At 40.9% G+C, this 24876-nt stretch overlaps 1 protein-coding gene across 3 annotated transcripts in view; it reads left to right on the top strand.

Moving 5' to 3' along the window:
• Window positions 1-24876, top strand: part of CDH4 (cadherin 4) — a 627456-nt gene that overhangs the window by 342853 nt on the left and 259727 nt on the right. Inside the window, exon 1 of one of the 3 annotated variants that reach the window (XM_044986660.1) lies at window positions 23634-23703. The exons of the other annotated variants lie outside the window; for them this stretch is intronic. The gene's annotated coding sequence lies outside the window, so the exon portion shown is untranslated. Of the gene's footprint in view, window positions 1-23633; window positions 23704-24876 lie in introns of those variants that run through there. 3 annotated transcript variants of the gene reach the window in all.

Below are 24876 nucleotides of genomic sequence, written 5' to 3'. Positions count from 1 at the left end.
TATAAAACAGGGAACTTAAGTAGACTATGCACTTGCACTTGTTCGGGTACTGAATTCATCATTGCACAGGACGGTTCTCTTTAGGGCTCTCTAATGGCCTGATTCCAAAGCCCACTGAATACATGGAAAGCCTGTCATTGACTGCAATGGGCTTGGGGTCAGTCCTTAGAGATTTTTAAACCGAATACAGAAACAACACAACACCAGTGTAGACACAGCCTAAAAGAGAAAATTCTAGAACAGAATGAAATGAAATGCAGCAAAGGTAAATTGATTTTTGCCTCATCAAATACTATTGGCAGTTACGATATTGCAGGGAACACTTATTTTCTGCATGCATTTCAGGGCTTTAAAAAGTATCAGCTCCCCTTTGTCAGTGTTTTGCTGAAAGGATTTGCTTTAGATAACTGGACATGCCCTAATCCCTTTTTAGCCTACAAAAGGAAGAATGAGAAATAAGGATAAGAAAATTATTTGAGTCCCTCCAATCCCAAATTATTTGCTTAGATGTATTTTCGGCCAACGTTGCAAATCTTCACATATTGAACTAGGAAACTTCTGAGGCCGTGTTTACAGACTTCAGAGGCCCAGTTCATTCAAGGAGTGGAGGGGAGGGCAAATTTGCAAGATCCTGCGTTCTCAAAAATTCTTCTGTGTTTAATACGACAGTAATAGCAATGACTTATAAAGTTGTCTGTATTGTACTTAACGGTTAGATAAAAGGGCCAAGACTCCTGCCTTCTATTCTCAACTTTGTTACTGACCTTCTTTTATTTCTTGACACAATCTATAAAACTCCGAAGTTAACTGTATCTCTGACCCCTCCTGGTTTCTACTACAAGGATTTTTCTTGTACCTTCTTCTGTAGCATCTGGTATTGGCCACTGTAGAAGACAGGATACTGGGACTAGACTGACCACAAGTCTGACCCCGTGTGGTGATTTCTGTGTTCCTACTTACTGTGTCCCTTGGGTCAGTCTCCACCCTGTGCCAGCTCCCCAGTTTGTAAAATGGAAAAAATGATTACCTGCTTCCCACAGATTCTGTAATACTTAATTGATTGAATTTACACAAAAATCACTAGACAAAAATACTCTGAGACCAGAGTAGTATTAATATTTTTAAAGTACTGTTAAATCTGCTATTTTCCCTTCATTAAACATATTACTCCCTTAGATCCAGATAAACGGGGAAGAAACACACCTGAAAATGGAGGGAAATTAATAATACTGAGCTCTCACATTGCAGTTTTCATCCATAGCTATCAAAACACATTGTAAAGGAGAGTTGCAATATTCCCATTTTACAGATAAGGAAACAGACAAAGAAAGGTAAGAGAATTTGCCCAGTGTCACAGAGCAGGCTTTTGGCATAGTTGGCTCAGTGCCCCAGACACTGGATTAACGTGCCTCTGAATGCTGAAGAAAAACGTGGGAATACAAAGGGCTGAAAATAGACCTTTTTTTTTCCATGCCCACGTACATTATGATCTATTTCAACATGTGTCCACCAATCTTATGTCTTAGTACCGGGCTGTGCAGGCACGGGGCTCCATGGGAATTTATTGTGCCCAGTAGACTTACACCAGAGATGAAATTGCCTTCAGAAGTCTGACTGCTCTCCAACATGTATGTTCATCTTTCATTAATATGTATTGGCTTGATACAAATAGCAGTGATACAGATAAATCAGGGCAGAACTGGACCTTGTATTAGAGTTGGAAACTCAGAATTTCTGTTCCACAGAAAATTCTGATATTTTAAAATTTTCTTTCATCCCAAATTTCAATGAAAAGTCAAAATTTCCCACAAAACTAAATTTCCAAAAAATTTCATTTTGGAATCATCAAAACCTTAATAAAATGGTTCATTTCAATAAGATCAAAGCACTTTCTTTCAACTTTATCTATTATGTGACCTGATCTGATATTGAACTGTTCTGTCAGAAATTTTTTACCACCTCTACTTAATATATTAATATGAACACCTCATCCCTGAAGTAAATGTAACAGAATCTTCTGTATATTAAAGCATTTAGCTGGAGCGCAGCTATATATTGGGAAGTTGGCAGAGAATTGTGAACAGGTCTTGCAGTGAATATTCCAACACTTGTAAGTTCATGATTGAAAAATTAAACATTTTTGAATATGTCAAAGGCACCTGCCTTCATTAAGAACCAAATCAGGGAAAAGAGTGAGAAGTTTAAAAAAAATATCTAATTGTGAATTAACCAAGCAAATTAATGTCTCATAAATAGAATCAGGTAGCTTTAGACATAACCATATAACATATTTCCAAACATGCCAATAGCACTCACCTTTGGGCTGAGATTAAACCCAAAGGGTAATGTTTTCATACAACTATAACTGCCTTTTAACAAGTATCAGAGGGGTAGCCATGTTAGTCTGGATCTGTAAAAGCAGCAGAGAGTCCTGTGGCACCTTATAGACTAACAGACGTATTGGAGCATGAACTTTCGTGGGTGAATACCCACTTTGTCGGATGCATGCCTTTTAACAGAGGCTTAGTAATGAAAGTCTCTCCTCACCCTATAACTACAACGTCACTGACTACAGTCATAATGTGCTACTGGTGATGAACATTCTCTGCATTTCCAAAGATCCATGTAGCATGCCAGGGCTAGGCACACAAAGTCAATCAAATCCCAAATGAAACAAGGTCTCCCTGTGATTGCCAGCCGGAGCTGTTGAGAAATGTCCTTAACTCCCAGCCCTGGTTAGAGTGACTGGAACACAGGTTGAAAATAACATTATAGGGTGTATATTTCACGGTGCTTTAAAGTGAGAAGTCTGGAGTAGCTGGCCACATAAGCAGCTTTCCCGTAAACACTTCAGTTCTGCTTCACTGAAAATGGCTTAGGTGCCGATAAATGAAGCTACACACTTTGACATGGCAGAGAGTGCTATTCATTTTGTGTCTTACAATTAAATTGTCCCAGGCAAGTTAGGCCCACCCAGTATGCATCTTTCACACAGGTGCTTTTTCCGAATGCCCCACAATGACTTTCCTCTATACCCTCCCTGAGAAGGCAAGTTAAGGAGAAAACTTATTTTGTAATCTCATCTATCGGACCCATCTCTGGGTGGGACTGGAGCTAGCTGTATGCTATAGGCAGACTATTATCTGCTGTGAACATTTAGGCCCTGATTTTCAATAGGTCATGTGTGTAATTTTGCATGTAAAAATCCATGCAAAATTGTGCTTGCACTTGCTGTGATTTTGTGCGCAAATGTGTTGTTCTTATACAAGTAGATTCTGCCTGTCTGCTGGAGTAAGAGAGGCTTTTATCTCCTTTACTCTGGTTTCCTTTGCAGGTAGTTATGTCTGGTTCTGCCCTGCACATCCCGCTGCTGTGTGAGGTGGGATAAATGATGAGCACTGATTGCAAAGATTAGTAGACACAAAATATGTGGCGTCTAAACGATTTTGACATGGATGCTGTTTAGAGTGTAAATTCCTCCTAGGTGAGGGTGCCTGATTTTTAAAATTACTTTAGCTTTTTGATCCTAATGGAATGTTATATCCAAAACACAGATTTGGTTTCACTGCAGAAGGCAGCATTTCAAGTGTTTCTGAAATCGTTAGTGTAGCCTTCTGTTGATGTGCCAGGTCCTACAAAAGGAATGCGCTTACAAAGAGAAAATGGTAAGATATAGACAAGGGGATCGCTACCGGAAGGGATCAGTGGCCTCTTTTCATGAGTAATTTCATATCTCAAGGGTTTCATGTTCAAAGATTTTATTCTTAGGGCAGTGGGCGGTCTAATTAAATACATTATTCCATTTCATTTTCTTGGTTTCGTGTGACTCCTTAAACATGACTGACTTGGTGCAGGAATCTGTTGTACTAGCTGTGGGGGAAGAAAAATAAAGTTATGTTATCTGTAGTGAAGATGAGGGCAGGGATAAGAACCATGATCATGGGTCATCACTGGGATTGAACTCAAGACTAGGGCTGGCTGAAAATTTGCCATCAGAATTCTTTTTTTGGAACATTGGTTCTTTGACCAAAAAAATGTTTAATGGAAAGTGTCTGCTTTTTGTGGGAAATGCGGTGTTTTGTCAGAAGACCGAATGCCCCAAAACTGAAATATTTCAGTATTTGAATTTCAGCTGAAAATTTTCTGTGGAAAATTTAGAGGAAACACATTTTTAATTATTAATTCTGTTCAAACTTTCCAGGGGGAAAAATGTTTTTTTACTAGCTCTTGCACTTAGACGCTAGCACCTAGACTCCAGGACCTCTAGCACTTAGAAGCATCAACTTCTACAGCTTGAGCCAAAGGATTAATTCCATTGTCTGCTAGCTGTAGTAGACTCATAACCCATATGAACCAGCCTCATTGAATAGTAGTTTACAAGAGCAGTAAAATACTTCTGTCTTTCCAAAGTGATCTGTGACATGGCATTTCAGTCCTCAATATTAGCCCATTTTATCTTATGCAGTTCACTATGGCAGTCATTAGCAGGTGTTATTTGCATGGCTAAGTCTATGTGATACCAAGATCAATAGGAGGGGAGGAAAAAAGTGTAGCTAAAATAAAAAAAACTTGTAAATGACTTTGTTGGCTGCTTTTTGAAGCTACAACATTACGTTTCATTTCATCACTGGCTAAGAAATATAGTGTGGATACCTCTTGTATATTTTTCATATTTTGGAAACATTCCAGATTCACTTAAAGAGTTTAGCCACCCCTCTTCTCAATTCTTTTTTTTTAAAAGAGAGATTAACAAGCACTTTATTCAGTGCATATGAACTGCCTATCAAGAATATTTTCAGCAGTGCACCAGTGATACACTGCAGATAGTGCTGACAGAAGCGAAAGCGAAATGTCATACTTTCAGATCCGATGCGCTCTAGAGTTGGAATAAGGCCTGTACTGCCTTCAGAGACTGACAGCTAAATCCTTCATTCTTTCAGCTTCCAACATATGGCATGAAGTAGGGTGTGAAAGATAAATTTCTTTGGATAGGCGCAGAAAATGTGTGCAACATTTTTACTGCTTGGCTGCATAGCAAGATCAAACCAGCCATGTTTTCTGAGACCAGAAATGTAATGCTTTGAAGTCATACATCCAGATTGGTAATGTTAATGATAACACAATTGATACCTGCTTAGAGTCATTAGCAGCTTACTCTGCCAGCCTAGCCATGGCCACATGGGGGAAGAGAGTCAAATCAGCCATTAGACATTCCCACCCCCTTTTCTTGTACCACCATGATTTTGTCATTATATAGGAGAAAAATTCCAGATATGATGCAAACGTCCTTTCCGGAGTTTGGAACTGTCCGTGGTACCAATATAATCTTTTCTTGTTAGCAGCCTTGTGCACTAGCTATTTCAGGATATTAACGTTGGCTTGCTTGCTTCAGAATGAAACCAAAGTCATAGAACCCATTGTATGTTTTAATATGTGTTTACTATTGTTTTGTTTAAGGACCACACACAGGTAGAACTGCAGTCCAGGTAGCCGATGAAGGAGTTACCTTGATTGGCTCATGATCAACTGATGCTCTGTAATGCCAATATTACTAGAAACATTATAGGTCAAGTGTGCATTTGGCTGGCTGAGGTTTCTTTTGAAGTGAGCTAGATACCAAGCTTTTGCAGACACAATAGCCATGCAAGCATGGGATGATGTTTCAGAACATGACGGAGAAAGAACATGAGGAGCAAATGCAGAAAGCAAAATAAACACAGGAAAAGCAACAGTACAGCTGAAATTTTACAGTGAAAAAGAAATCAATACACCACAAATTATAATTTCACATCTATATTTTATAATGTCCATTTCATAGGACAGGAGTAGTGGTATTTGTAATCTGCTGAATCACAGTGAGGTTTCCTGCAATAGCCTTCAGCATGTTATGGTACCAAAAATAAGCCCTGACTATTGACCAGTGTTGCTCTCACTCTCATTAGGACACGTTTGTGCCAGCATCTTCTGCTGTGTAAGTTAGATGTTAACCTCATTCTAGGTGCTGTACATCTGTTGATCAGATATAAAATAGATTATTTCTACTTTGCTCCTTTAAAGTGTTTTTATGGGCCATAAATGTTTCTCTCTAAAAATGGGAATTTAACCTGCAAAACATATGTGAGTCTGAAGGATGGGCACAACGCAGGTAGATATCAGGGCAAGAACTCTGATTTGGGCCCATGATTAATTTTAATGGTTAGGCTGTTGGTGTGTGTTGAGACAACTGCTTCAGTGTTTCCATGTGTGCCTATGTCTGACTGTATCTATGTATTGTCTTGTGTTTTATATTTAAATGTTAAGCTCTTTGGGATGGGGCTGTCTGTCTGTTCTGCCTTTTTACAGCACCTTACACAATGGGGTCCTGGCCTTGACTAGATCTCCTAGGCACTATAATAATAATAAATAATCATAATTTTTGTAGCACACACAAAATATTGTATCAGAGGGGTAGCCATGTTAGTCTGCATCCGACGAAGTGGGTATTCATCCATGAAAGCTCATGCACCAATACGTCTGTTAGTCTATAAGGTGCCACAGGACTCTTTGCTGCTTTTACAAAATATTGTGACTCAAATTGTTAATTTATTTCTTCTTAAAGATGCTTCTGAAAATCTCTAGTTGGGGGCAGGGCCTGAAGAAAATGGTAGAGATAGGTTTACTCTTTAAAAAAATTCTGGGTGCAATTCTGTTCTCTAAGGGTACATCTTCACTACCGGCCGGATCGGCGGGTAGCAATCGATTTCTCGGGGATCGATATATCGCGTCTCATCTAGACGCGATATATCGATCCCCGAATGCACTCCTGTCGACTCCAGAACTCCACCAACGCGAACAGCGGTAGCGGAGTCGACATGAGGAGCCGCGGACGTCGATCCCGCACCGTGAGGACGGTAAGTAATTCGATCTAAGGTACTTCGACTTCAGCTATGCTATTCACGTAGCTGAAGTTGCGTATCTTAGATCGATCCCCCCCCAGTGTAGACCTGCCCTAAGAGGTGCAGCACAGAACCTGCAGCCTGATGATAGGGGAAAGGGTAGGCATTGTGCTTTTAAGCCACCCTTGATCCTTATTGATCATGGGAAGCTCTGGGGTCTGGAGAGGCCCTCAGCATAACTTAGATGAGGCTTGAATTTAGACAAAGGTTTCTAACCCTCAGAGGAGTAAAGTTCTGGAACAACCTTCCGGGGCGACCAGTGGGGGCAAAACTCCAATTGGTTTCAAGACTGAGCTTGATACATTTATGGAAGAGATGCTATGATGAGATTGCCTACAGTGGCATGTGGCCCATCTGTGTCTGCTAGAAGCAAATATCTCCAACCACCAGAGATGAGACACTAGATGGGGAGGGCTCTGACTTAGTACAGTGAAGTCTTTACCATGTGTCTGGCTGATGGGTCTTGCTGACATGCTCAGGGTCTAACTGATCCACCATATGTGGGGTCGGGAAGGAATTTTTTCCCCCGGTCAGATTGACAGAGACCTTTAGAGCCTGGGGCACAGGTTACTTGCTGGTTTAAAGTAGAGTAAATGGTCGATTCTCTGTAACTTGAAGTCTTTAAATCATGATTTGAGGACTTCAGTAACTCAGCCAGAAGGTATGGGTCTATTACAGAAGTGGATGGGGAGGTGGCCTGCAATGTTCAGGAGGTCAGACTAGATGATCATGATGGTCCCTTCTGGCCTTAAAATCTATGAAATAGTCCTGGGGTCCTGTCTAAGTTACAGAAGCCCACCCAGGCTATCATATGGACCACAATGTTGCCCAGTATCTGCTGGCTGGCGTCCCCAGGCCAGAGAGCCAGGGGCAGACGGCTGAAGAGGGCTGAAGGCAGGAGGAACAGCAGAAGGAGATGCCTGATAGACCTAAGCTGGAGAGCCAAAGTCAAGGGCTAGAGAGGGCTTATGGAAGGGACAGCAGCAGAGACCAGGACCGTGAGGCCGTGAGAGAACCTGGAGTAGTGTGGGATGCTCCCAGCACAGAGACTGTGGGAGTTCCAGCTGTGAATAGTAGGTTTGCACCCCAGAAGGAAGGGCTGGGATGGTTGTCTTGGCAGGGGGATGGAGGTGTGGTAGAAGACACCAGGGTATGGTAAGAACAAGGTCAGATTTTGAGGATTCCATGCACTGGGGGTAATATGGACTATGTTTGGGGACTTTTTTTAGGGACTCTCTGCACTATGTTTTGATAATAAACTAAGTTAATGGGCTAGAGGATAAGCTGGCTTGGGGACCCAAGAGGAAAACTGAGGCCAGGGGATACTTGTAGGGTGGCCCGAGGCTATGAGGGGCTACCTGGCAGGAGGCCACTTGTTCATCTTGCCCTTTGTATTTTCTTATGGCATGGAGAGCTATGTTTGAAACATAATTTCTCAAAACAGAGCTTTAATTCTATGATTCACACTTCTAAAATTAAACATTCAAGTACCAATAATAATACAAAAAGCAAGTGTTCTGGCTAATTCTAAAATAATCCAGCTATTGAACAGATTAGTGTTATTTTTGCAAGAGCGGCAAATATTTTCCATAGAACAATAGAAACTGAACATTGTCGCTGCCAGTTGTATGTGTGTGAGGGTTTTTTTTAATGCTGAGAGTTCTAGTTTCATGATCATATATAATTATGCATTTACAGAAAAATACAAAAGTACTAACTCATATGGATGCAGACATGGGATATATATATTAAACCATAAGTCTCCTACTTAGGTCTGGAACAGAGAATCTGGGTATTTTACAGTACCTGATTCCCATCTAAGTGTTCTGATGGGGTAAAATGTCTTTTATCTCTATAATAGAGAAGTACAGTAGTGATTGGGTCTTGGATCTGATATTACACCCATTGAAGTTAATGCCAGCACTCCCATTGACTCCAGGTGAGCGGGACAACTCACACAAGGAAGGTGAGCAGGTTTGAGTGAATTTCCTTGAAAAAAAAATAGCTTCAAAAAATTCCCCCACAAAAAAGTTCTGCAGAATTTGACATTTCCCAGAAGTTCCCATGATCCTAGGAATTATCTGTTTTAGCTCTGACCCTGCAATCAGATCCATGCAGGTGGACTTGTGCACCTATGTAGACCTCCACTAAAGTCAACCAAGCTCTGTGTAAACACAAGGGGTCTTCTCCCATAGATTTGATTGCCTGATTGGGGCCTTTGTTTACACCTGTTTGTAATTGGAAAACAGAACTTGAGAATTTGTCAAACCTGTATGCAAAAATTCAAATTAGAATCCAGTTAAATCCAGTTGCATCACTCCTTTTAAATGAGAAGACATGCCCATCCCTATCCCGAGACTGCAGGCAGAACTACTTAATCCTGTGTTTATGAATATTTTCCCATTTTGTATTTTATTGCTTAACCTTGTAGGCATTCTGATTTTGCAATTAATTATTCCACTGTATATGAAAGTCTTGCACAGCCTTGATTTAGTGCTGTTGAAATTAAACAGGGAGGCAAAACCACTGTTGATAATTACACAAATTTCATATATCTGTGTATGTATCTTAAATCAAGAAAAACTCTTTGTTTGGACTGGTGCCGCAGATTTGATAGTGTTCAGTAACTCTAATTATAGGCTATGGAAATTTGGAAAAATCTCATAATGCTTATTTACAGTTTACCATTTTTTCCCCCAAAAAAAAGTACTTTGAAGGATTTTGCAATTAATCTTCAGTTTCATTTGATGGGAATTTAGAATTCTTGATCTACATCTCTCACTTGTTGCATAAAGCAAATATACAGGACAGCATTTAACATAACATGTCCTTTATGTACTCTGGTATATATGCTATTCTTAAGAATAAAGGTATTTCTAGTATAAGTTTCAATCAAGAATAGAATCGAAGAAATGCAGCACTGTTAATTCTGGGTAGATCTTTAATGGTACGGGCATTGTTGACGTGCTTAAGATATCAAGGGAACAAGACTATCCAATTAAATGAACATTAAAAAAAAATTCCCACTGTTCTCTATGACATAAGCAATCCTGTTAATGTTGTAATATATAACTAGAACCCATGGAATCCTGTGTCACTTCAGACAATTTTGTAGAGACGACATTTTTCATCTAAAGCTCTAGTAAAGTCTTACCTATACATATGCCCAATCAGTCAGACAAAGAGGACAGACAATCTGTCCACAAGCTGTTGCTGCCAACATTGGCAACGGTGGTTCCAGCACTACTTGTTAGAAGACAGAAGCTTGCAATAAGGACATCCTTTCCTAAACAAATGAGCTTTTAGTGTCCTGTGTCTTCTAGGCTACCTGTCCTGCAAGGTGTTGCATGTGTCCTATGTGGGAGGGGGAATTGAGGGCATGAAGCTGAGGGCCCACTCTGCAGAATTGGGCCTTTACAATCAAGATCTGTGTAGGAGAGTTGTTTTCCTTTTTGCGATCTGCCTAGCATCAGTCATTAACTTATTATAGTGATGGGGCTTCATTTTCCATGATTAAGCTAGATAAGAACAGATCCCAATAACTTCAAGTTTTATGCACACCTGAAATCCTGATGCTTACTTTTCTCTTTAACTTTCATGTTTTTATCTTCTCATTTGACGTTGGGATTTTTATTCTTTCCTCTGATAACACTGGGAGCTTTATCCTGCTCCCACTAAAGACAATTGTCCAAATTCTGTGACACTCCTTTCCTGTCTTGGAAAAGGGGATGGAGCAAAGCCACTATTTCATCTCCGAAACACTGGGCCCTGCTGAGAGCTGCTTGCTCTAGGTTAGAGCAGCTAACGACAGCCCCCAATGGGCTGCTGTGCTGCCAGGAATAGTTGGAGTGCAGTCTGCTCCAGCCACATCCTTTGCTGCCAACTCAGCCCTTTCCTTCCCATCCTCACCTCCAGCACCCTCTGTACCACTGAAATACTCCTTATTCCTGGGGAAGATCCAGCCAGTGCCATTCCAGTGGTAGAAGAGCTGCCATGGAGCAGAGTCTGGCCTGTTGGCTTCAATGGAAAGCATATTGTCCTTAGTCCTCCTTCTCTGCCTCACATTAGATGAGCACCCAGCTCCTATGATTGCACCCAGCTCCTGTGGTTGCAACTTTCTGTTCCCATAACATCAAGAATACAAAGACAAATCAAAGAATAATACAGTAGGAAAGCTTCTTTCTGTATTTGGTTCTAAGGATTACATTTGCCGCTTGCACAGGTAATTCCTGGACCTTTTGCATTGGAGCACGTTGTAAGTAAGGTGCTTGTAAGATGATCCCTGCGGTGTCTTTATAAATCTTAGCAATACATGACAGACAGCAGTTAGCTGAAACAGCAGGCAGCAAGTGGCCTGTGGGACACTTAAAAAAAGGGACACTCTGACATGCTATCCATCAGAAAAGGGCTGCTTTTGTATCACTGCAGGGGAGAACAAGGAGGTGCGCTAAATAAAAGTTGGATTTAATCATAGTCTGACTTCATAATATCACTCTCACTTCACCCTCTGGATTGCAACTTCCTAGTGAAGAGCTAGTTAGTTTTAATGATAGAAGTTTAGAATCGTATTGAAATTTAAATTAGGCTAATGACTAGTGATATGGCTAAAGGGTATAATTTACAAAACACAAATCTCTTATGCAAAAGTGTATGTGTTCAATACCACACATGAAAATCCCATAATTTTGTTTTCATTCATTTGAAGCCCCAAATCAAACACTAAAATCTTGTTAACATTTCCAAGGCTGAAAAACACACCATTAAGCCTATGTCGGCTTTGCCTGGCAGAAACTGTCTTGGAAAGACAAACTCCCATCTTCAAACATACCAGACACTAGCTTGAAAGCTCTTTTTCTTCCTTCTCTGGTTTAGGGTCAGGATTTTCAGAAGGGGCTCAGCATTCACAACCAGGGCTACATTTACAGAAGGGCTCAGTGCCCACAGTTGGGGGCCAGATTTTCAAAGCACTGAGCTCCCATTTAGGCACCTAATTTAGTGGCCAGGTTTTTCGCAAGAACTCAGGACACAGGGGACTGAGCTCTTTTGACCAACTGGCCATGTACGTCACAATGGAACACGGAGCGCTTTTGAAAATCTGACCCTCACTTAGATGACGGAAGTGACACAGTAGGAGCTGCTGGAGCTCTGATCTCTTGACAATCTGGCCCCAAGTGTCTGCAGTAGGCCTATATTGTACTGGCAAAGACCAGGAGATTTGGAAATCATGTGAGATAAACCCTGTTGTTTTAATAAGGGTATTCAGCTTAGAAGACATTGGGAAGCACTGAAGTTTTAATTCATACACACCAAAAATACCTTGTGAATGAGTGGAGGCTGTCACAGATACAACATGCCTGACACTAAGCCACAAAAGGAATGAAAAGTTGTGTCACCAGCAATCAACACCATTTACTCCTCTTCCCACAGTCAGACACTTTACCATACCACAACTACTAAACACCCCCTAAACTTTTCTTTCTCTTTTTGGCATGTATCCCCTCATAGGCTCAGCACCCACCAGGCACGGCCGTTCAGTGGCACAGCTGATCAGCAGTTTGGAGGCGCCACCAAACATCTGTTTGGCGGCTCAGGAAGGGGTTTGGGGAAGGGCAGAGAGCAGTGAGTGGTGGGTGGGCAGGAGCATCAGGGAAGGGGGGGCTTTGAGGGAAGAGGCAGATTGGGGGTGGGGCCTCAGGGTAGAGCAGGGCTGGAGCACTCCAGGGTAAAAGTAAAAGTAAAAAGGCACCTATGCCTCTCCCCAATCCCTTGGTTGGTCTTTCCACCTGTTCATTCATTCAGTAAAAGGCTCTACAGGCAGTTCTCAGACTTATGACACAATTGGTTCCTGAAAATTGCATTGTAAGTGGAAACGTTGTAACTCAGAACCGCAATCCACTCCATTGTGGGACAGAGTGTCATAAGTCGAAACCAATGGTCGTAAGTCAAATCAGGGTGTCAATTCAGAAACATCGTAAGTGCTGTTTGTCTTAAGTCGAACGTCATAAAGTCGAGGACTACCTGTACACTATCCGGGCTGGGGGAGCGGTGGTGGCATTGGTGGGTTTATTGGGGGAGCTATGCTCACATATCTGATCTGTGTGCAGAGAGAGCACAGAAAGTAGGCTAGCGAGGTGTTTGCTGAGCCTGTAGCATGTCTGGATCAACTGCTCCTGTGACCAGTGGTGTTAGGAGGCCCCACCGCAGAAGCAATGCAGGGAGGTAGGTTACAAGAGTCTGCCAAATGCTCTAGCCATGGAAGCCCATTTCCAGAGAGATGTTGGAGAGGATCCAGGTTTCCACAGCTCTTCCAACCCCTTCTGCCGCTCTTCTCTGCTCCACAGCTTAGATGAGTCCAACTCTCTGACCATTAATTGGTAGAAGGAGACCCTAATGGTTAAACTCCACTAAAGTATCAAAAGCTAGAAGAGGAGGGTAAAACTATGCTGGCAAATGGACTTTTCAGTTTCTACTGCCAAAAAATTGAACTAAACTGAAAATTGCCTACGCCTGCCAGTATTAAGAGGCACGAAGCCTTTACGTGCTATGTTTTTGAATAACACATGAATTGCTCCGTCTCGCTGACATTTAAAACAACATAGAAACTAAAATCTCTTTTATGCCCAGTCCTTGTAGTTCAGTGTGTACAGCAGTTCAGACTTCCATGAAAACATCACTCAGGTGGGATACTAATGGCCAGTCCAATTCTGAAGTGAACATCATTTTCCCATTAGAATCAAATGTTTCTTGGTATCTCTAGAAGCTAAAGTGTGCACGCAATAAAAACCACTGACGTTTATGAGGTTCTTTAACAATATAGCAGTAAGCATCTGACTTTTAGTATTTTAATTTCATATAGGCATTTAATTGCATGGTACATTCAGTGACATGGTTGAACTGAAAAGAGTTACATTAGAGCACCATATTGAATATCTTGTCATTTGTATAACAGAACTCTTTCCTTTCTCATGACTTCCTATTTTAAGATGATGACGTTGTGAGTCAATTTGCCTTCTTGAGTGCACTTACAAGATTGCAGGATGTACGAGCTGTACCCGGTCATCTCAGACTAATGCTAAGCCACTTAACACCTAACACAAGCATATTTTTAAAAAAGGTGAAATAATAATAAATTAAAGATCAGCTCACCCGGGTACTCAAGATGCTGTGCAGTAAAATAAAATAAAATAAAATAAAATAAAATAAAATACAATACTGTATTGGGGGGAGATGGATAGCTCAGTGGTTTGAGCATTGGCCTGCTAAACCCACGGTTGTGAGCTCAATCCTGGAGGGAGCCATTTGGGGATTGGTCCTGCTTTGAGTAGGGGGTTGGACTAGATGACCTCCTGAGGTCCCTTCCAACCCTAATAATCTATGATTCTATAACTATATTATGTTAAGAAGAAATAAAACCTTAAATTTCAACCAAATAAAATCAATGGAAGGGATCAACAATGACAATAATTTAGAAGGAAAGATGGGCCAACAGAGGGAAGAGATGGATGCCAGGGTCAAAGAGTTCTATATCCTAGGGCCAGCACAGCAAAGGATGACTGATCTTCCATGTGATTATGGGATGCCTAGAAGTTGAGTGATGCATGTCAAGAGGAGGCTCAAGAGATCTGTAACATAAACAAGGCCTGCCCCTTTTGGAACTTTTAAAGGCAAACATTCCATTATCAAGTTAGTCTGGCCCATCATGGCCAACCAGTGTTTTCTAAACACATTGGGTGGATGTACTATTATTACATTATTATTAAATCTAAATCAGGATATAGAAGCAGTCATATTAATGCTAAATTGTGCACACCTGACCCTGGCAAAAATCCCACTGAAGTCAGTGGGGTTTTTACCTATGTCAGGACTGCAAGATTGAAACCTTGGTATCATAAAAAAAGTCCCCAATTTGTTTTGTGCCTAATTATCTGTTTCATTATCCTGGCTTTACTTAACATCATGGATAACAATAGAGTTATACTGTGGTAAAACTTGTGTAACGGGGGATGTGTGTGAATCCAGACTGGGTTGATTGGTTGGGTTTGGTTATTGTACATGTGTTTATAAAGATGCATGTTAGGATTGTAAGGTAAACAGTAAACACGTTATATCGTAATCCGTATGCTGTAAATTTTGGGGGGCAAGGAGTTTGCCTTTTATCTTGCGTTGTACAACATGGAGCACGCTATCAGCTCTTGACAAAATAATGGTAATGTTAATTCATAAATGAAATGCAGTATCGAGTGACTCCTATACCAGTGTTTATGGCCCACCGTGAAGATTTGTGTAGAAAACGTGTGCTGTAAAGAAAAAAATCTGGGTTTGGGGGTGTTTTTTTGGATTTGAAAGGTATGTGCAATTGTCCTCAGGCGAACAATGTATGATCCAGTGCCTGAATACAGAATTGTGAATCATGTTACCGCTGCGTCACAAAAGCAATGGCATTCTTGTTCTCCACATTTCATAGTACTGGCATTTTTTCATTGCATACTATTTGTTTTCATTTAATATGAGGTGAAAACCATTAATACGATGACACCTCAGAGAGAGAAGCTGAATGGCACAAGGAAGAATTTTTTCCACATGACAGTCTGTTGTTATAATGGGTGGGAATGAAAATGAACACTCTTTCTGAGTTTCCCAATTCTGATATTCAGATGAGGTGTGTGTGATCCAAGCTCTGCATTCCTACTGGTGTTCCATTTGCTCAGCCTGGTCCCAGGCCAGATGAGAGACCAGGTTGAACCAGCAGAGTGCTAGTTATCATGCTCCCTACTTTTTCCTCCAAAAGACCTGACTGCATTTGACCTGGCAAACCCTTTCCATCCTTTAAACCTCTCTAGACAGAGTGGGAGCAAAGAATCCTCACAGACACACTTGAACTCCAAGGAGCTCTACATGGGTGCAGGAGTCCACTTGCAGTACTGGGGCTTTAGGTTCCCCTCCTTTCAATAAAGATTGGGGGCGTGTCCTCTGGCTTGGCTTACAAGTTCTCAAACTCTTCATGTGGCTACGGATATAGGCTTTTTATTCAGAGAGTTTTATTTCACCCTGAGAGTGAATGTAGGAATGACCCATGGCACCCTGACAACCAGAGGTGAGGCAGGAGGTAAAGAGAGAGACAACCAGACCTGTGTTTTGAAGATTTCAGTGCCTTGGCAGCCCAATTACTCCAAATATAATGGAACACACATCTGAATTTGACCCATGCACATCCCTGTTTCTAGGTGTCCCTTGAGGAGTTTTAATAGAACCAGGTGAAATCTATTCCTAGACATTGACAATTTATTTCTAATGCCCCTTCACTGAATATATAAACATTTATACTCTCGCATACCAACCACACCCTGATGCTGGTGCATTGGGCAGATTCTGCATTTATCATCAGCTTATCACACTGCCTTGTATTGTATGTACCCATCCTCCCATATCAAAGAGCAGAGGAGGAAAATATCCCCATGTGCAGGGACAAAATATAAATTAGGACAAAATCCCATGCACGAAAGTATTATTGTGTCCTCAGATAGTATTATCAATGACCGGGATCCAATGGCTGCTGATACATCCCACCACTGTCAGTTACCGAGAGATGTGCTAGAGGACTTGGTCACTCATGAACAATGTTCACCAGCAAATTGACAATTGGATAAAACTGATACTTCAGCCAAGTAAGTTCCAAAGTGCTTTACAATCTGCAAAATTAATCAGTGGATTGTCAGACAGCTACAGACCTATTACTTTTTAATGGCATTTTTTATTACTTGCTAATTATAAGGTGAAAAGGCGTGAGAGGCAGCTAGTATTATAGTTCCTTAAGTAAATTAGAGCAGAAGGTCACCATAAATTGAAAAGTTATTAACTTCATACTTTGCTGGAGATATAAAGCTTATCATTATAAAACATAGGAATACATATACTCTCCTTTTTTTTAATGTCCACAGATGGCACAAGCTAATTATTCTCATTTGTATAGCACCTTACACCTCTGTAGATTTTTTTTCCAGAATATTGAAAAACAGATGATCACGTCTGTTTTTGTAGCGGTGTGAGAGTTTTTTCATTAACAAGATCAGGCAGGACCATCTGTGTGTTCTAGTAAAAAGTTTACCACCAACAGTGAATTCCAAACTTTCAAACAATGGATGAATGCATAATTTGTCATGTGTAAATACAATGCATTGGTTCATTGTCTATGTAGCTAACTCCATATTTCCAAAGACATTTCTGTCTTGAAAGGAAAAATGAGTCACACTGTAAATTGAACAGGAGTACTTGTGGCACCTTAGAGACTAACAAATTTATTTCAGCATGAACTTTCGTGAGCTACAGCTCACTTCTTCGGATGTAAATTATCTTCCTCGTATAAGCCCCAATTCAGCAAGGTATTTAGGCATGTGCCTAACTTTTTAGGTGCGTGTGTGTCATCCCAAGGAATCTATATGTGCTTAAAGTTAGCCATATGCTTAAGTACCTTGCTGAATTGGGATCATCATGGCTTAATTTAGTTTAGTAAAACAATTATAATATCTTAACTTTGAATACACCTGACAATGAAATCAATAATTGGTTCTTTCTCTTTCCTACCATAGAGACCCCACTTGAAGGAAGCAAAGTGGCTAAGTGCTTTGTAAGTGTGATTCTTCAAGATTGTTGCCCCTGAACTGCCCTTTCATTTTCACACTACCCAGCCACCTCCCTCACTTCCTCGGATCCTGTCTTTCACTGCTTTGAGAAAAAAAATGGTTTCTTGTTTTGTTTTGTTTTGTTTTTAACCTCAGGGTAACTAACATCTGTAAACTATTTCCAGGTAAAAACACAGTGAGAACAGGCATTTTCGTTTTATCCTGCGGTAAATTAGGTGAGGTCAACCCTAGGTGGGGGTATAGTGTTAACCATGCCTAGTTTTCACTGTTTTACTATGGGATCCTTCATGTGCACTAGTTACTCTGAGGTAAAAAATGAACGTTTTTTAGCAGTGAAGACAAAGCTTCAGAGTTTTACTCTCATAAGACGCTTATCCCTGGTCTACCCTACAGTTAGATTGGTGTAAGACAGCTTACATCGACGTAACTCTGTAAGCATCAGCACTAAAATGTAGCTCCCTCCCGTGTAACTCACCCACTACACTGAGTTAATAACTCTACCTCCACGAGAGGCATAGTGCTTAAGTAGATATAGTTAGGTCGACACAGTGGCTGCGGTTTGCTGCTCCCGGCCAATGGGAGCTGCTGGAAGCGGCACGGGCCGAGGGACATACTGGCCGCAACTTCGAGCAGCCCAATTGGCCTGCACAGTGAACCGTGGCCAGTGGGAGCTGCGATCGGCCGGACCTGTGGACAGGGCAGGTAAACAAACTAGCCTGGCCTGCCAGAGGCTTTCCAAACACAAGCAGCGACCCCAGTTTGAGAAACACTGGTATAGACTATGTTTTTTCCATCAATACCCCTTTTTTTTTTTGGAAACATATTGCTTCCTGATGGCTGCTTTGCCAATGAGCTACTTCCCTCTTTGTTGATGCTAGCCCCCACCTATCAAATCACTCTATTTATTGGCTGGTGCAAGGATAGTCCTGTTACATAAAGGCAACCACATAATAATACCCATAAATCTTTAGGTACCAGTCTTCTCCTGTGAGGGACTATGAGGGAGCACATTTTCAGGATCTGCCACATTTGCAAGAAATACTGGTGCCTCCTACATTTTTATTGTTTTGGTTCAAGCTCAGATGTGCTTTGCAGCACAGACACAGCACTTGCTATGATTCCTTTGGCTTACCCTTAATAATAATATATGGAGATATACCTATCTCATCGAGCTGAAAGGGGCCTTGAAAGGTCATTGAGTCCAGCCCCCTGCTTTCACTAGCAGAACCAAGTACTAGATTGTACCCTAGCTCCTTGAGGATTGAACTCAGAACCCTGGGTTTAGCAGGCTAATGCTCAAACCACTGAGCTATCCCTCCCCCTTCTGGCTGTGTTTTTAATGATAGGCATGCTTCCAAGTAACGCTCAACTTTTTGCTTTCTCATTAAATGCACAGGCTAGGGAAAGATTGAATGTTTTCTTGCCATAAGCTATCACAGGAAAATGCACACACAATGCGTATTCTATCCTTTTATGACTTGAAAGACATCAACAGCCCAAAGATCATTCCTGTATTTTTCCAAACACATAATTATATATCTTTTACAGAGTAACCTCTCTAAACTAAGAAAACAAAAGTTTTCATCTGTCTACTCACCCATAACACAAAAAGAGGAACCCTGGTTACTTTTCAACAAAGGCTCCCAGCCTAATAGTTGTGTTGTAGGAAGATCAATAGCCCAGTAATGATCTAGCTTTCTGCCTTTATATAAGCTGCAGGATATTGCTATGGGTTTGATTACTTTAACTCAGTATTGTGAGATGATAAACTACCTTTTAATAGAACATTAACATTAATCTAAACAAGATTAGTGGTGCAAAGCATTGTATGAATAAGTTTGCTCAATTAAAACAGATGGTCTTCCATGCTGAATTCTGTTATGTTAATACATCCCCATTCTCCCCTCCCCTCCGCACTGTAGCTGAGCTCAGCTGTGTGCTGCAGCACTCATTTTATCATCTTTTATTCTGTAAGCTTTTCAGAAATTCATATTTATCAAATTATTTCTGAATGATTAACAAAAGATTTGTACATTTTCTTCTAATTATACGTGTGTCATTAATCTTCACTATTTCTTTTGCCCCAAGCATTTTAGAGAAGGTGGAGAGTGATATGATTCAGCAATTAGAATTGGCTTTAAGCATCATTAAGGCTGTCTAAAACGGGAGGGAGAGAAGAAAACATCTAAGGCTGCAGCAGCAGCATTAATGTGTAGTGTTAGCCAAAATTAATGATCAAACTTTGCATCCTAGCATCTTAATATTGTCTCAGGCAAAATGGCTTTAAGTTTGGAAGCAATACGCGGTTGAAATCTAATCACTAGATTTCCCCCCCAGACAAGCTTTTACTGTTCATTAATAGAAGAAACACAGTTTTGTTGCTTCAGGTATGAAGATGTTGGTTTTTTTCCCCTGGTCAAAAACACAGCAACGTTCTCAAATATATTAGAAAGCCTTAAAGCTTTTTGGAATTGTTTAACTTCTTGTTTCTAAAAAAATCGATAGGACAAATTCATCCCAGGTATAATTCTATTGATGCTAGTGGTCTTAATAAGCCATATTCAGGCTTTGTGTAAGCAGACACAATTTGACCTCACCCCAGCCTTCACCCTGAGACAGGGAATAGAACGTACTGAAATGTGAGGGGAATTGGAAGTGGAAACATGCAACAATTTTAGAAGGATTTCTGCTTCCTTTTCTGGCCATCCTGAAATCTTCTTGCATCCTTTGGGCCAGCTCCTGACCCCCACCTATGCCAGTGTCGGAAAGCTGCCTTAATTAGAAGGCTGAGGATTCCCCTGGCATGGGAATATACCCAGGTGCAGCAGAACCAGTGTTGCTGGCAGTAAGGATTGATCTCTAGCTGCATAACACCCCCTTGGGGTTCATTATTAGCTTGTGTAGACTAGCCCTGAGGTGGGTCTAAATTGTACTGGTCACTGGATTGGCTCCAGTCTGCGCCCAGGATGAAGTGGGCAGAGTTTGGAAAGGTGATGGGACAGAACTTGTTTCCCTCTCTTCGTGTTCCACACTGAGCAGAGCTTAACCAGAGGATGAGGCATTTTTTCTTCCCTCTTCCATACCCCCTCCCACTAATATAATTTCAGTTTGAAATCGAGAGAGCTGTGGACAATTACGAATGCAAAATGTAACAGAGAGATATTTGAACCCAGACTCGTCTCTAAGACTCCCAGGAATACCGAGTGTCTCCAGAGTTCAGGGTTTTGCCTATGCAATAGGCACCTGGACACTGTGGTTCATCTATTGCATGGGATATTAAAAATTTGGTCCCACTATTTTGAATATATGTTAATAATCATGCAAGCAATCCCCTGCCATCCTTTGGCTATTTGGCCCTCTATGTTATGTATATTTTTGTTGCTGTGTAATCTGGATTTGAAAAAAAAAGTTTACTTTTAAGTTAAAAAGATCAAATTGCTTATCTTCTGAGTCCTATGTTCATAAATAAAGAACGGATTCATAATGGCCTGATTGATACCGTATTCAGCATTAAGAAAACAAGCACAAATGATCATTTTTCATATTTGAACAGGTCTCCATTGTGCAATTTGTGGTGGAGGTGTGACTCGTTTTCTGGGCCAGACATCCTCCGAGATCTGTATGCACAGCTCATGTTAGCATCAATGGGAGCTATACATCTGAATCTGTCTGGATCTCACAAATAGGATTATGTGGTGAGGGACAGCTGTTAATTAATGGCTCTCATTGAAGAAGAGGTGATAGAAGCCAGAAGCATTACTCATTCCTCTCTGATTTAAATAATATTAATTTTAAATGAAGTTTTAGTGAACAGTTTTGGATGATACAGCCCTTCATCTGTGAGCTAAGAATTGCTAATGGGCAAGTGGGAGCATTGGCTTTTCATTGTTAGTGTTTCCTCAGCTTTATTATAAAGCAGTGGTCCCCAACCTTTTCATCTGGCGGGAGCCAGACGAAGGATCGTGGCGGTGGTGGAGCATCCACCAAAATGCCGCCGAATTTCTGCGGCGTTTCGGTGGCAACGTCTTTCGATGACATCACTTGCCGCCGACAAGTGTCGTCATCGAGAGGCATCGCTGCCGAAACGCCACAGAAATTCGGCGGCATTTTGGCAGATGCTCCACCGCCGGCCAGGACGCGGACGCATTTAGATGCCCCTGCGGGCGCCATGGCACCTGCGGGCACCACGTTGGGGACCTCTGTTATAAAGGATCTGAAATTACTTGAGTGCATAAATAACTCTGAAATATCAGCCATCCACTAAAGATAAGCAACCAGGAAATAATTGAAAAATGGAGAAGGTGTTTTATGTGGAGGTGAGTAAACTTGAGAAAATTCACCTGGAGAATAAGCTTTCTTTCCACGAAGTCTACACTAGATTTTGCGAACTTGAGGGTTAGCTCGCTGAAAATATCCTTTCAGATTTACAGCAATACAGAATCCAGGAGACCCAAATGCAAATCCTCAGTTAATCATGTCAAGAGCAAATAATCACCTCATGTGAGAACTCCATTTGGGCAACAGGAGTCATGTGGGGTAGCAGGGAGAAAGCCTAGTGACCGCTCCGCTAATAACGGAGCACAGATGAAAGAGGATGTTCGGTCACTTGCTGCTTAAGCAATCAGACACAACAGGGAATAGTGATAACATCTAATATCACCACTCCACAGGTGCATTGTGCAGCACAAATACACTGGAAGGAGGACAGCTTAAACACTTGACAGCAGTAATAAGCAAGACAGCCTATGTTTTTCTTTTCAGAAATCAGTAGGTGGGGGGAATCTTCCCATGTTACTTGTGTTCTTCCCTTTTTATTTATTTTTTATTATTTCAAGTAACTTTTGTTGCTCATGAAAATGAGGAAATAAATGCACCAACCCAGGCACACTCCAAACCAATAGGTGCATTCATCCTGAATGAGTCTCTTACAAAGGCGGCATCTCAGCATTGTGGGTCCGTCCGCTCTTCTCAAATGTCCAGAGCATCCCTTCTACCTGCAAAGTGTGATGTTCTCAGCTCGTGTAAATGGGCAAAGCAGAGGATACAATCCCCTGTATTTTGGGGGTACATCTGTTCTGGGAAGGTCTTGGTAGGTACCAGGATTTGCAACTATCTGCTAGACTCACCACTGAGACTCTGTGATGAATGTTAACAAAAACAGCATGTGCCAGGTGTGAGCAAGAGGGAAGGCAGGATGGGTGAAGAAAAGGGCTAGATGAGGAAATGAGGCAACAGAGGGAACAATGGCAGGCAATAAAAAATGGATCCAAATCAAGAGTTTATTCTCTGAGGGAAGGAAGGTTCAGTGCATGGGAGCTCCTCAGGGTAGAACAGTATTACTCTTTACCCACTTCTGTAAACCAGCTCTGAACAGCTTTACTTATCAGATTAGCCCACCACTTTCTGACCAGCATCTGCTTGCCAGAGGAGATACGTGAAAGGGAAGGATGGAGGTGATAGTTGGGAGGATGTATATATGGCACAGTGCAGGGATTCAAGATGCCAATTGAACAGCTATTGTTTTTAAATGGTTTGCTTTTATAAAGGTTAGCAAAACCTTAAAATTAGCCACACAGATCTGCACCTTCAAAATTCCTTGAGGTTTGGGCCAACATCAGAGCTAGTTATGGCTAATCAGAGTTGATTTGCCCATTCCTTATTTAAAGGCCTGATATTCAGACAAGTTAGGCATACCAGCTGTATGTGAAAATCAGGTGATGATAATGAATGGCTAATAGATTCATTTGTAGTGTAATTATCTGATTTGTGCATATAATCCTGATGATAGTGCGTGATATTAGGCACATAAATATCAAGTTCTGAATCTTTAAAATGTGATAGGATATATCCATAAATGTGCAGTACCAAGGCATGGCATAAGTCAGGATACAATTGTGATGTCAGTGAGGACTAATCTGAATAGTTGGATGAAGATTGTGGCTGCTTTTGACTATCAATCAGTAACTCATTACTTCAAGCTACAGGCTGTGGGCTATTACAGTCATTTACACATGCCCAAAAGAAAAGGGTTGTTTCCCTACCCCCATTTAGAGAAATAACATACATGCCCTGGAAGCCTACTTAACTGAAATGTTTCTGGGACATTTGAGTAATCAAAGGACAACTGGGTGAGTAATTCACACTGGGGGACATAATCATGATTCAGACAAGAGAGTGTTTTACTTAAATGAAGATTGAATCAATGGTTTGTGCTGCATTTTTTTCAGAGTGGGAATTTTGTCATGTTAGAAACCAGTAAAAGCTTGAGAAGATACTGATGGCTTTTCAGTTGTGTCCTTTGCTGGCAAGCATCCAAATCCTCCTGCTTTTCTTTTTTAACTCTTTTATTTATTCAATAATCTATTTTAGTTCTTTTGACTTTTTGAAATTTTAATTTACATGCAGAAGTAAAATGTCAATAAAATTCTACAACATTTTATGGACTGGGTGATACTGTCCCTGCTTCTTTGTGAAATCTTTAATGAGAGTTTTATGTCAAAAATTTCCAGAGGATAATTACCTTGAAATAAACATTTCATTTGTGTTTAGAAAAATAAATAGATCATGCATAGCATCTTCCAGTAGAAAAGACATTGTTAGCTATGCTACCATTTCCTGTGGCTGGAAGTATGGAACATGAGACAAATACTTGGAAGGTTTCAAATTTTTGGTCAAAGTTCTTCACGAGACATGTATTGATTACATCAGCATTAACTCTGCCAACTGATTAATTCACTCATAATCCTGTAATTAAAAAAATAAATCCCAGATTGGCTCAGTCTTGCAATCCTTACTCACCCATGTAGTTTTTACACACACGAGCACAGTCACTGACTTTACTGAGTCTACTCATGCAAGTAAGGGTTGCAGAATCAAGGTCCTGATTTGTCTACAAAGGAAACCCAGGTGGGTTTTTTACCACCATTTCACTCTAGAAAAACAGTGTGATTAATGAAAAACTTGAATTAATTGGTGATGTAAACCCCAGTGGAAAGAAACTCTCCATTTTTCCTTATCTTTGCATAGTAGTGCAAACTGAGAACTGGTCCAGAATGAATAATTAAATATCAAAAATCAGAATAAAGTAAATAAAACTGCAGCAAAAATTAATGTGTACATGTCCTGTATAAAAAAAATGTTTAGTAGTGAGAGTATGCCATACAGCTTATATCCATGTTGTTAGAAACACAGTGGTTCCACTGAACAGTCGAGATATACCAGGATATATACACAGCGCTAATATCTGATACACCTCTGATCCTGCAAACACTAATATGTTGAACTCTAACCAGGTGAGTCCT

Source organism: Mauremys mutica, chromosome 13 (genome assembly GCF_020497125.1).
Source record: "Mauremys mutica isolate MM-2020 ecotype Southern chromosome 13, ASM2049712v1, whole genome shotgun sequence".
In the NCBI taxonomy this organism is placed as follows: Eukaryota; Metazoa; Chordata; order Testudines; family Geoemydidae; genus Mauremys; species Mauremys mutica.
The sequence above is the reverse complement of the archived record's forward strand: the minus strand, read 5'-3'. Positions and strand labels throughout refer to the sequence as shown.